This window comes from Lissotriton helveticus, chromosome 1_1 (genome assembly GCF_964261635.1).
Source record: "Lissotriton helveticus chromosome 1_1, aLisHel1.1, whole genome shotgun sequence".
Classification (NCBI taxonomy): Eukaryota; Metazoa; Chordata; class Amphibia; order Caudata; family Salamandridae; genus Lissotriton; species Lissotriton helveticus.
The window spans coordinates 1,016,283,035-1,016,293,839 of record NC_136057.1 but is presented as its reverse complement, the minus strand read 5'-3'; positions in this window follow the sequence as shown (position 1 = coordinate 1,016,293,839).

Sequence of the window (10,805 nt, the reverse complement as noted above, 5' to 3'; positions counted from 1 at the left end):
ATAATAATAATAATCCACATTTGTAAGGCGCACAATCACCCGTAAGGGTCTCTAGGCGCTAGGGGCCGTTGGGAAGATTAAGCAAGCTATTGCCCAGAGTCAAATGGTGCTGGGCTAATCTGCGGCCGGTGCCGGGGATCGAACCCTGATCTCTGGGATGCTCGAGGGTTACTACGCGCTCTACAAAAACCTTAAATAAAAAAATCTCCAGATTCCGGAGTCAGCCGCCCTAGCCGCGGCGCCAGCTATTTCCCAGAGTCACCTGGTGCTGGGCTAATCTGCCGCCGGTGCCGGGGATCGAACCGTGATCTCCAGATTCCGGAGTCAGCCTCCCTAGCCGCGGCGCCAGCTATTTCCCAGAGTCACGTGGTGCTGGGCTAATCTGCGGCCGGTGCCGGGGATCGAACCCTGATCTCTGGGATGCTCGAGGGTTACTACGCGCTCTACAAAAACCTTAAATAAAAAAATCTCCAGATTCCGGAGTCAGCCGCCCTAGCCGCGGCGCCAGCTATTTCCCAGAGTCACCTGGTGCTGGGCTAATCTGCCGCCGGTGCCGGGGATCGAACCGTGATCCCCAGATGGGGATATCCCAAAAATCTGGCATGGATACGGCCCGCCAGGACTGGTTTGGGCACCCCTGATATAGAGGCAGTCAACGCGAAATCTGCTGGGTTCGATTCCGATCCGTGTCAGAAGGACCGTAGGGCTTGGGAGTCCGTACAACAGGGGTGCCCAAACCTGTCCTGGCGGGCCGTATCCATGCCAGATTTTTGGGATATCCCCATCTGGTGATCACGGTTCGATCCCCGGCGCCGGCGGCAGATCAGAGTGCCCAGGACGGGGTCCATGTGACCCGGGCAGTCCTATCCCCTGGGTGTACGTGGTTGTCCGACATGTCGGTCGTATTTGCTTTTACGTACCGGATCGGAATCGGCCCCCATAAAATCGTACGTAAAGTATATAGCAAATCAACCTGAAATCTGCTGGGTCAGAAAGGGCTCGATTCCGATCCGTGTCGGAAGGTTAGGAGTCCGTACGAATTTGTCGGGACGGCATGGCAGAGTGCCCGGGATGGGCTCCATGGCTCTTGGGCAGTCGTCCCCCGGGCGTCCGGGGCTCCATCCAGGCCGACGGCATGGCAGAGTGCCCGGGACGGGCTCCATGCGTCCCGGGCATTCGTCCCCCGGGCGTCCGGGGCTCCATCCAGGCCGGCGGCAAGGCAGTGTGCCCGGGTCGGGCTCCATGCGTCCCGGGCATTCGTCCCCCGGGCGCCTGAAACTGCTGGGTCAGAGAGGGCTCGATTCCGATCCGTGTCGTAAGGTTAGGAGTCCGTACGAATTTGTCAGGACGGCATGGCAGAGTGCCCGGGACGGGCTCCATGCGTCCCGGGCATTCGTCCCCCGGGCGTCCGGGGCTACATCCAGGCTGACGGTATGGCAGAGTGCCCGGGTCGGGCTCCATGGTTTTCACGGTGGTCCTCCCCTGGGTGTCAGGGGGCTCCTGGCCGACGGCATGGAAAAGTACCCAGGACGGGCTCCATGCGTCCCGGGCATTTGTCCCCCGGGCGTCCGGGGCTCCATCCAGGCCGACGGCATGGCAGAGTGCCCGGGTCGGGCTCCATGGTTTCCAGGGTGGTCCTCCCCAGGGTGTCGGGGCGCTCCATGCCGAAGGCATGGAAAAGTGCCCAGGACGGGCTCCATGCGTCCCGGGCATTTGTCCCCCGGGCGTCCGGGGCTCCATCCAGGCCGACGGCATGGCAGAGTGCCCGGGTCGGGCTCCATGGCTTTCACGGTGGTCCTCCCCTGGGTGTCTGGGGGCTCCAGGCCGAAGGCATGGAAAAGTGCCCAGGACGGGCTCCATGCGTCCCGGGCACGGGCACGGGGACGGGGACAGGGTCGGGAGAGTCCAGGCGGCTTCACTTCCGTGTCCAGCCATCTGATCGCCCAGATTCCCTCGGCCATCTGCTCGCCCGGATCCCCTCGGGCATCTGGTCGCCCGCAACGCTTTCCTGAGGGGCGACCAGATGGCCGAACTTCCCTGGAAGTCCCGATGAGGTGCCATTCGCCGCCCGGATCCCAGCGAGGGCTCCAGGAGGTTGGGTACATTCGCGCCTTGGGTCCCCTCTGTCACCTCGCGTGCACAGATTACAAGAAAAGGGGGTCATTTTCCTCCGGATTACTAGGGAGAAGGGTACGCCCGGACACCCCTCCGAGGCTGGTGGTTCTCTGCCATGGGGACCAGATGGGCTATGCCTGGGCAACACCTCCCTAGGCCACCCGGGGCTTCCTTCCTCCAGGCCAACTGCATGTCAAATTGCCCAGGACGGGCTCCATGGCTCCTGGGCAGTCGTCCCCCGGGCGTCCGGGGCTCCTTCCAGGCTGACGGCATTGAAAAGTGCCCAGGACGGGCTCCATGCGTCCCGGGCATTCGTCCCCCGGGCGTCCGGGGCTCCATCCAGGCCGACGGCATGGCAGAGTGCCCGGGTCGGGCTCCATGGCTTTCACGGTGGTCCTCCCCTGGGTGTCTGGGGGCTCCAGGCCGAAGGCATGGAAAAGTGCCCAGGACGGGCTCCATGCGTCCCGGGCATTCGTCCCCCCGGGCGTCCGGGGCACCCATCTCCATGAGGCCAACGGCATAGGCAAAGTACCCAGGACGGGCTCCATGGGTCCCGGGCAGACCACCCCCCGGGCGTCCGGGGGACCCACCTCCAGGCCGACGGAATGTCAAAGTACCCAGGACGGGCTCCATGGGTCCCGGGCAGCTTCCCCCGGGGCGTCCGGGGCACCCACCTCCAGGCCGACGGCATGTCAAAGTACCCAGGACGGGCTCCACGGGTCCCGGGCATTCCTCCCCCAGGTCGTCCGGGCCCTAGAGCTCCGGTGGTCCAACCTGCGCCTGAGGCCCAGCCGGGGTCCAAGAGCCCTGCCTTGCGTGGGCTGGCAGTCAGGAACCCTACCGCGAAGGCTTGGGGTGGATGGGGAGCTGGGAGTCCTTTCGATCCGGGCCATCTGGTCGCCGGCGATGCTTTCCAATGGCGCGACCAGATGGCCGGGCTTCCCTGGAAGTCCCGATGAGGTGCCATTCGCCTCCCGGATCCCAGCTAGGGCTCCATGAGCTCGGGTTCTTTTACGCCTTGGGTCCCCTCTGTCACCTCGCGTGCACGGATTGCAAGAAAGGGGGGTAATTTCCCTCCGGATTACTAGGGGCAGGGTACGCCCGGACACCTCTCCAGGGCTGGTGGTTCTCTGCCCGGGGACCAGATGAGATATGCCTGGGCAACACCTCCCCCGGGCGTCTGGGGGCTCCATTCTCCGGGCCAACGGCATGGCTCAATGCCCAGGACGGGCTCCACGTGTCCCGGACAGACCGCCCCTGGGCGTCCGGGGCACCCATCTCCAGGAGGCCAACGGGATGGCAAAGTACCCGGGAAGGGCTCCACGGGTCCCGGGCAGCCTTCCCCCGGGCGTCCGGGGCTCCCACCTCCAGGCCGACGGCATGTCACACTGCCCAGGACGGGCTCCATGGGCCCCGGACAGACCTCCCCCGGGCGTCCGGGGCACCCATCTCCAGGAGGCCAACAGCGTTGCAAAGTACCCGGAAAGGACTCCACGGGTACCGGGCAGTCCTCCCCCGGGCGTCCGGGGCACCCATCTCCATGAGGCCAACGGCATTGGCAAAGTACCCGGGAGGGGCTCCACGGGTCCCGGGCAGGCCTCCCCCGGGCGTCCAGGGCACCCACCTCCAGGCCGACGGCATGTAAAAGTGCCCAGGACGGGCTCCATGGGTCCCGGGCAGCCCACCCCCGGGCATCTTGGGCACCCATCTCCAGGAGGCCAACGGAGTTGCAAAGTACCCGGGAAGGGCTCCACGGGTACCGGGCAGTCCTCCCCCGGGCGTCCGGGGGGGGCTCCCTTCTCCAGGCCGACGGCATGGTTCAATGCCCAGGACGGGACGTCAAGTGGCCAGGACGGGCTCCATGCGTCCCGGGAATTCGTCCCGGGACGGGGACGGGGACGGGGACGGGGTGGGGAAGAGTCCAGGCGGCTTCACCTCCATGCCCGGCCATCTGGTCGCCCGGATTCCCTCGGCCATCTGGTCGCCCGGATCCCCTCGGGCATCTGGTCGCCCGCAACGCTTTCCTATGGGGGGGGGACCAGATGGCCGAACTTCCCTGGAAGTCTTAATGAGGTGCCATTCGCCTCCCGGATCCCAGCGAGGGCTCCATGAGGTCGGGTTCTTTCACGCCTTGGGTCCCCTCTGTCACCTCGCGTGCACAGATTGCAAGAAAGGGGGGTAATTTGCCTCCGGATTACTATGGGGCAGGGTATGCCCGGACACCCCTCCAGGTTTGGTGGTTCTCTGCCATGGGGACCAGATGGGATATGCCTGGGCAACACCTCCCTAGGCCACCCGGAGCTTCCTTCCTCCAGGCCAACTGCATGTCAAATTGCCCAGGACGGGCTCCATGGCTCTTGGGCAGTCGTCCCCCGGGCGTCCGGTGCTCCATCCAGGCCGACGGCATGGCAGAGTGCCCGGGACAGGCTCCATGCGTCCCGGGCCTTCGTCCCCCCGGGCGTCCGGGGCTCCATCCAGGCTGACGGCATGGCAGAGTGCCCGGGACGGGCTCCACGGGCCCCGGGCGTCCGGGGCTCCCTTCCCCGGGCCAGCGGCATGTCAGAGTGCCCAGGACGGGCTCCACGGGCCCCGGTCATCCGGGGCACCCTTCCCCGGGCCAGCGGCATGTCAGAGTGCCCAGGACCAGTTCCACGGGTCCCGGGCAGTCCTCCCCCGGGCGTCCGGGGGGGGCTCCCTTCTCCAGGCCAAAGCATTTCAGAGTGCCCAGGACGGGCTCCACGGGTTCCGGGCGTCCAGGTCTCCCTTCCCCGGGCCAATGGCTTGTCAGAGTGCCCAGGACGGGCTCCACGGGTCCCGGGCAGTCCTCCCCCTGGGTGTCCGGGGCTCCCTTCCCCGGGCCAAAGCATTTCAGAGTGCCCAGGACGGGCTCCACGGGTCCCGGACGTCCGGGGCTCCCTTCCCCGGGCCAACGGCATACAGGAGTGCCCAGGACGGGCTCCACGGGTCCCGGACGTCCGGGGCTCCCTTCCCCGGGCCAACGGCATGTCAGAGTGCCCAGGACGAGTTCCACGGGTCCCGGGCAGTCCTCCCCCTGGGTGTCCGGGGCTCCCTTCCCCGGGCCAAAGCATTTCAGAGTGCCCAGGACGGGCTCCACGGGTCCCGGACGTCCGGGGCTCCCTTCCCCGGGCCAACGGCATACAGGAGTGCCCAGGACGGGCTCCACGGGTCCCGGACGTCCGGGGCTCCCTTCCCCGGGCCAACGGCATACAGGAGTGCCCAGGACGGGCTCCACAGGTCCCGGTCGTCTGGGGCTCCCTTCCCCGGGCCAACGGCTTGTCAGAGTGCCAAGGACGGGCTCCACGGGTCCCGGTCGTCTGGGGTCCCTCCCCCCCGGGCCAACAGCAGGTCAGAGTGCCCAGGACGGGCTCCATGGGTCCCGGGCAGCCCGCCCCCCGGGCGTTCGGGGCACCCATCTCCAGGAGGCCAACGGCGTTGCAAAGTACCCGGGAAGGGCTCCACGGGTACCGGGCAGTCCTCCCCCGGGCGTCCGGGGCTCCCTTCTCCAGGCCAACGACATGGTTCAATGCCCAGGACGGGCTCCATGTGTCCCGGACAGACCTCCCCCGGGCGTCCGGGGCACCCATCTCCAGGCCAACGGCATGGCTCAATGCCCAGGACGGGCTCCATGGGTCCGGGGAGGCGTCCCATGCGCCTCCGGGCTTGGGAGCCCCGGCTGGGTCCAGGGGCCCGGGCGGGCCCCCGGGTCGGGTGCTCCGGCCCTGGTCCCTGTCTCCCAGCCTACCGCACTGCCAAGGGCCTAGGAATGGGTTCCGTTGTTCCCGGGGAGCCTACCCTTGCTTGGCTGGGTTCAGGAGCAGTGGCTTGGGCCCCTGAGGGCCCGGGGAGGGCGGCCTCCCCACCCCGGGCTCTGTCCTTGGTCCTGCTGCGTGGCAGGGTGCCCGGGACGGGGTCCGGAGGGACCGGGGAGGCGTCCCATGCACCTCCGGGCTTGGGAGCCCCGGCTGGGTCCAGGGGCCCGGGCGGGCCCCGGGTCGGGTGCTCCGGCCCTGGTCCCTGTCTCCCAGCCTACCGCACTGCCAAGGGCCTAGGAATGGGTTCCGTTGTTCCCGGGGAGCCTCCCCTTGCTTGGCTGGGTTCAGGAGCAGTGGCTAGGGCCCCTGAGGGCCCGGGGAGGGCGGCCTCCCCACCCCGGGCTCTGTCCTTGGTCCTGCTGCGTGGCAGGGTGCCCGGGACGGGGTCCGGAGGGACCGGGGAGGCGTCCCATGCACCTCCGGGCTTGGGAGCCCCGGCTGGGTCCAGGGGCCCGGGCGGGCCCCGGGTCGGGTGCTCCGGCCCTGGGCCCTGTCTCCCAGCCTACCGCACTGCCAAGGGCCTAGGAATGGGTTCCGTTGTTCCCGGGGAGCCTCCCCTTGCTTGGCTGGGTTCAGGAGCAGTGGCTAGGGCCCCTGAGGGCCCGGGGAGGGCGGCCTCCCCACCCCGGGCTCTGTCCTTGGTCCTGCTGCGTGGCAGGGTGCCCGGGACGGGGTCCGGAGGGACCGGGGAGGCGTCCCATGCACCTCCGGGCTTGGGAGCCCCGGCTGGGTCCAGGGGCCCGGGCGGGCCCCGGGTCGGGTGCTCCGGCCCTGGGCCCTGTCTCCCAGCCTGCCGCACTGCCAAGGGCCCGGGAAGGGGTTCCGATGTGCCCGGGGAGCCTCCCCTTGCTTGGCTGGGTTCAGGAGCAGTGGCTAGGGCCCCTGAGGGCCCGGGGAGGGCGGCCTCCCCACCCCGGGCTCTGTCCTTGGTCCTGCTGCGTGGCAGGGTGCCCGGGACGGGGCCCGGTCCGGCTCCCTTCTCCAGGCCGACGGCATGGTTCAATGCCCAGGACGGGACGTCAAGTGGCCAGGACGGGCTCCATGCGTCCCGGGAATTCGTCCCGGGACGGGGACGGGGACGGGGACGGGGTGGGGAAGAGTCCAGGCGGCTTCACCTCCATGCCCGGCCATCTGGTCGCCCGGATTCCCTCGGCCATCTGGTCGCCCGGATCCCCTCGGGCATCTGGTCGCCCGCAACGCTTTCCTATGGGGGGGGGGACCAGATGGCCGAACTTCCCTGGAAGTCTTAATGAGGTGCCATTCGCCTCCCGGATCCCAGCGAGGGCTCCATGAGGTCGGGTTCTTTCACGCCTTGGGTCCCCTCTGTCACCTCGCGTGCACAGATTGCAAGAAAGGGGGGTAATTTGCCTCCGGATTACTATGGGGCAGGGTATGCCCGGACACCCCTCCAGGTTTGGTGGTTCTCTGCCATGGGGACCAGATGGGATATGCCTGGGCAACACCTCCCTAGGCCACCCGGAGCTTCCTTCCTCCAGGCCAACTGCATGTCAAATTGCCCAGGACGGGCTCCATGGCTCTTGGGCAGTCGTCCCCCGGGCGTCCGGTGCTCCATCCAGGCCGACGGCATGGCAGAGTGCCCGGGACAGGCTCCATGCGTCCCGGGCCTTCGTCCCCCCGGGCGTCCGGGGCTCCATCCAGGCTGACGGCATGGCAGAGTGCCCGGGACGGGCTCCACGGGCCCCGGGCGTCCGGGGCTCCCTTCCCCGGGCCAGCGGCATGTCAGAGTGCCCAGGACGGGCTCCACGGGCCCCGGTCATCCGGGGCACCCTTCCCCGGGCCAGCGGCATGTCAGAGTGCCCAGGACCAGTTCCACGGGTCCCGGGCAGTCCTCCCCCGGGCGTCCGGGGGGGGCTCCCTTCTCCAGGCCAAAGCATTTCAGAGTGCCCAGGACGGGCTCCACGGGTTCCGGGCGTCCAGGTCTCCCTTCCCCGGGCCAATGGCTTGTCAGAGTGCCCAGGACGGGCTCCACGGGTCCCGGGCAGTCCTCCCCCTGGGTGTCCGGGGCTCCCTTCCCCGGGCCAAAGCATTTCAGAGTGCCCAGGACGGGCTCCACGGGTCCCGGACGTCCGGGGCTCCCTTCCCCGGGCCAACGGCATACAGGAGTGCCCAGGACGGGCTCCACGGGTCCCGGACGTCCGGGGCTCCCTTCCCCGGGCCAACGGCATGTCAGAGTGCCCAGGACGAGTTCCACGGGTCCCGGGCAGTCCTCCCCCTGGGTGTCCGGGGCTCCCTTCCCCGGGCCAAAGCATTTCAGAGTGCCCAGGACGGGCTCCACGGGTCCCGGACATCCGGGGCTCCCTTCCCCGGGCCAACGGCATACAGGAGTGCCCAGGACGGGCTCCACGGGTCCCGGACGTCCGGGGCTCCCTTCCCCGGGCCAACGGCATACAGGAGTGCCCAGGACGGGCTCCACAGGTCCCGGTCGTCTGGGGCTCCCTTCCCCGGGCCAACGGCTTGTCAGAGTGCCAAGGACGGGCTCCACGGGTCCCGGTCGTCTGGGGTCCCTCCCCCCCGGGCCAACAGCAGGTCAGAGTGCCCAGGACGGGCTCCATGGGTCCCGGGCAGCCCGCCCCCCGGGCGTTCGGGGCACCCATCTCCAGGAGGCCAACGGCGTTGCAAAGTACCCGGGAAGGGCTCCACGGGTACCGGGCAGTCCTCCCCCGGGCGTCCGGGGCTCCCTTCTCCAGGCCAACGACATGGTTCAATGCCCAGGACGGGCTCCATGTGTCCCGGACAGACCTCCCCCGGGCGTCCGGGGCACCCATCTCCAGGCCAACGGCATGGCTCAATGCCCAGGACGGGCTCCATGGGTCCGGGGAGGCGTCCCATGCGCCTCCGGGCTTGGGAGCCCCGGCTGGGTCCAGGGGCCCGGGCGGGCCCCCGGGTCGGGTGCTCCGGCCCTGGTCCCTGTCTCCCAGCCTACCGCACTGCCAAGGGCCTAGGAATGGGTTCCGTTGTTCCCGGGGAGCCTCCCCTTGCTTGGCTGGGTTCAGGAGCAGTGGCTAGGGCCCCTGAGGGCCCGGGGAGGGCGGCCTCCCCACCCCGGGCTCTGTCCTTGGTCCTGCTGCGTGGCAGGGTGCCCGGGACGGGGTCCGGAGGGACCGGGGAGGCGTCCCATGCACCTCCGGGCTTGGGAGCCCCGGCTGGGTCCAGGGGCCCGGGCGGGCCCCGGGTCGGGTGCTCCGGCCCTGGGCCCTGTCTCCCAGCCTACCGCACTGCCAAGGGCCTAGGAATGGGTTCCGTTGTTCCCGGGGAGCCTCCCCTTGCTTGGCTGGGTTCAGGAGCAGTGGCTAGGGCCCCTGAGGGCCCGGGGAGGGCGGCCTCCCCACCCCGGGCTCTGTCCTTGGTCCTGCTGCGTGGCAGGGTGCCCGGGACGGGGTCCGGAGGGACCGGGGAGGCGTCCCATGCACCTCCGGGCTTGGGAGCCCCGGCTGGGTCCAGGGGCCCGGGCGGGCCCCGGGTCGGGTGCTCCGGCCCTGGGCCCTGTCTCCCAGCCTGCCGCACTGCCAAGGGCCCGGGAAGGGGTTCCGATGTGCCCGGGGAGCCTCCCCTTGCTTGGCTGGGTTCAGGAGCAGTGGCTAGGGCCCCTGAGGGCCCGGGGAGGGCGGCCTCCCCACCCCGGGCTCTGTCCTTGGTCCTGCTGCGTGGCAGGGTGCCCGGGACGGGGTCCGGAGGGACCGGGGAGGCGTCCCATGCACCTCCGGGCTTGGGAGCCCCGGCTGGGTCCAGGGGCCCGGGCGGGCCCCGGGTCGGGTGCTCCGGCCCTGGGCCCTGTCTCCCAGCCTGCCGCACTGCCAAGGGCCCGGGAAGGGGTTCCGATGTGCCCGGGGAGCCTCCCCTTGCTTGGCTGGGTTCAGGAGCAGTGGCTAGGGCCCCTGAGGGCCCGGGGAGGGCGGCCTCCCCACCCCGGGCTCTGTCCTTGGTCCTGCTGCGTGGCAGGGTGCCCGGGACGGGGTCCGGAGGGACCGGGGAGGCGTCCCATGCACCTCCGGGCTTGGGAGCCCCGGCTGCGTCCAGGGGCCCGGCCGGGCCCCGGGTCGGGTGCTCCGGCCCTGGGCCCTGTCTCCCAGCCTGCCGCACTGCCAAGGGCCCGGGAAGGGGTTCCGATGTGCCCGGGGAGCCTCCCCTTGCTTGGCTGGGTTCAGGAGCAGTGGCTAGGGCCCCTGAGGGCCCGGGGAGGGCGGCCTCCCCACCCCGGGCTCTGTCCTTGGTCCTGCTGCGTGGCAGGGTGCCCGGGACGGGGTCCGGAGGGACCGGGGAGGCGTCCCATGCGCCTCCGGGCTTGGGAGCCCCGGCTGGGTCCAGGGGCCCGGGCGGGCCCCGGGTCGGGTGCTCAGGCCCTGGGCCCTGTCTCCCAGCCTGCCGCACTGCCAAGGGCCCGGAAAGGGGTTCCGATGTGCCCGGGGAGCCTCCCCTTGCTTGTCTGTGTTCAGGAGCTCCATCCGGGGCCCCTGAGGGCCCCGGGGAGGGTGGCCTCCCCACCCCGGGCTCCGTCCTGGGTCCTGCCGCGGGGCAGGGTGCCCGGGACGGGGTCCGGCGGGCCCGGGGAGGCTTCCCCTGTGCCTCCGGGCCTGGGAGCCCCGGCTGGGTCCAGGGGCCCGGTCGGGGCCCCGGGTCGGGCGCTCCGGCCCTGGGCCCGGTCCCCCGGGCTGCCGCTCCACCCAGGGCCCAGGACAGGGGTCCGTCGGTCCCTTGCAGGCCTCCCCTGCTTGTCAAGGTGTAAGCGGGCCCCGGGTCGGAGGGCCCGCCGGCCCCTGGCAGCCTCCATGGCTGTGGCCCGGCTGGGGCCCCGGGCCTCCGGCCCGGCATGCCCCGGGCGCCCGCTCCCTCCTTCGT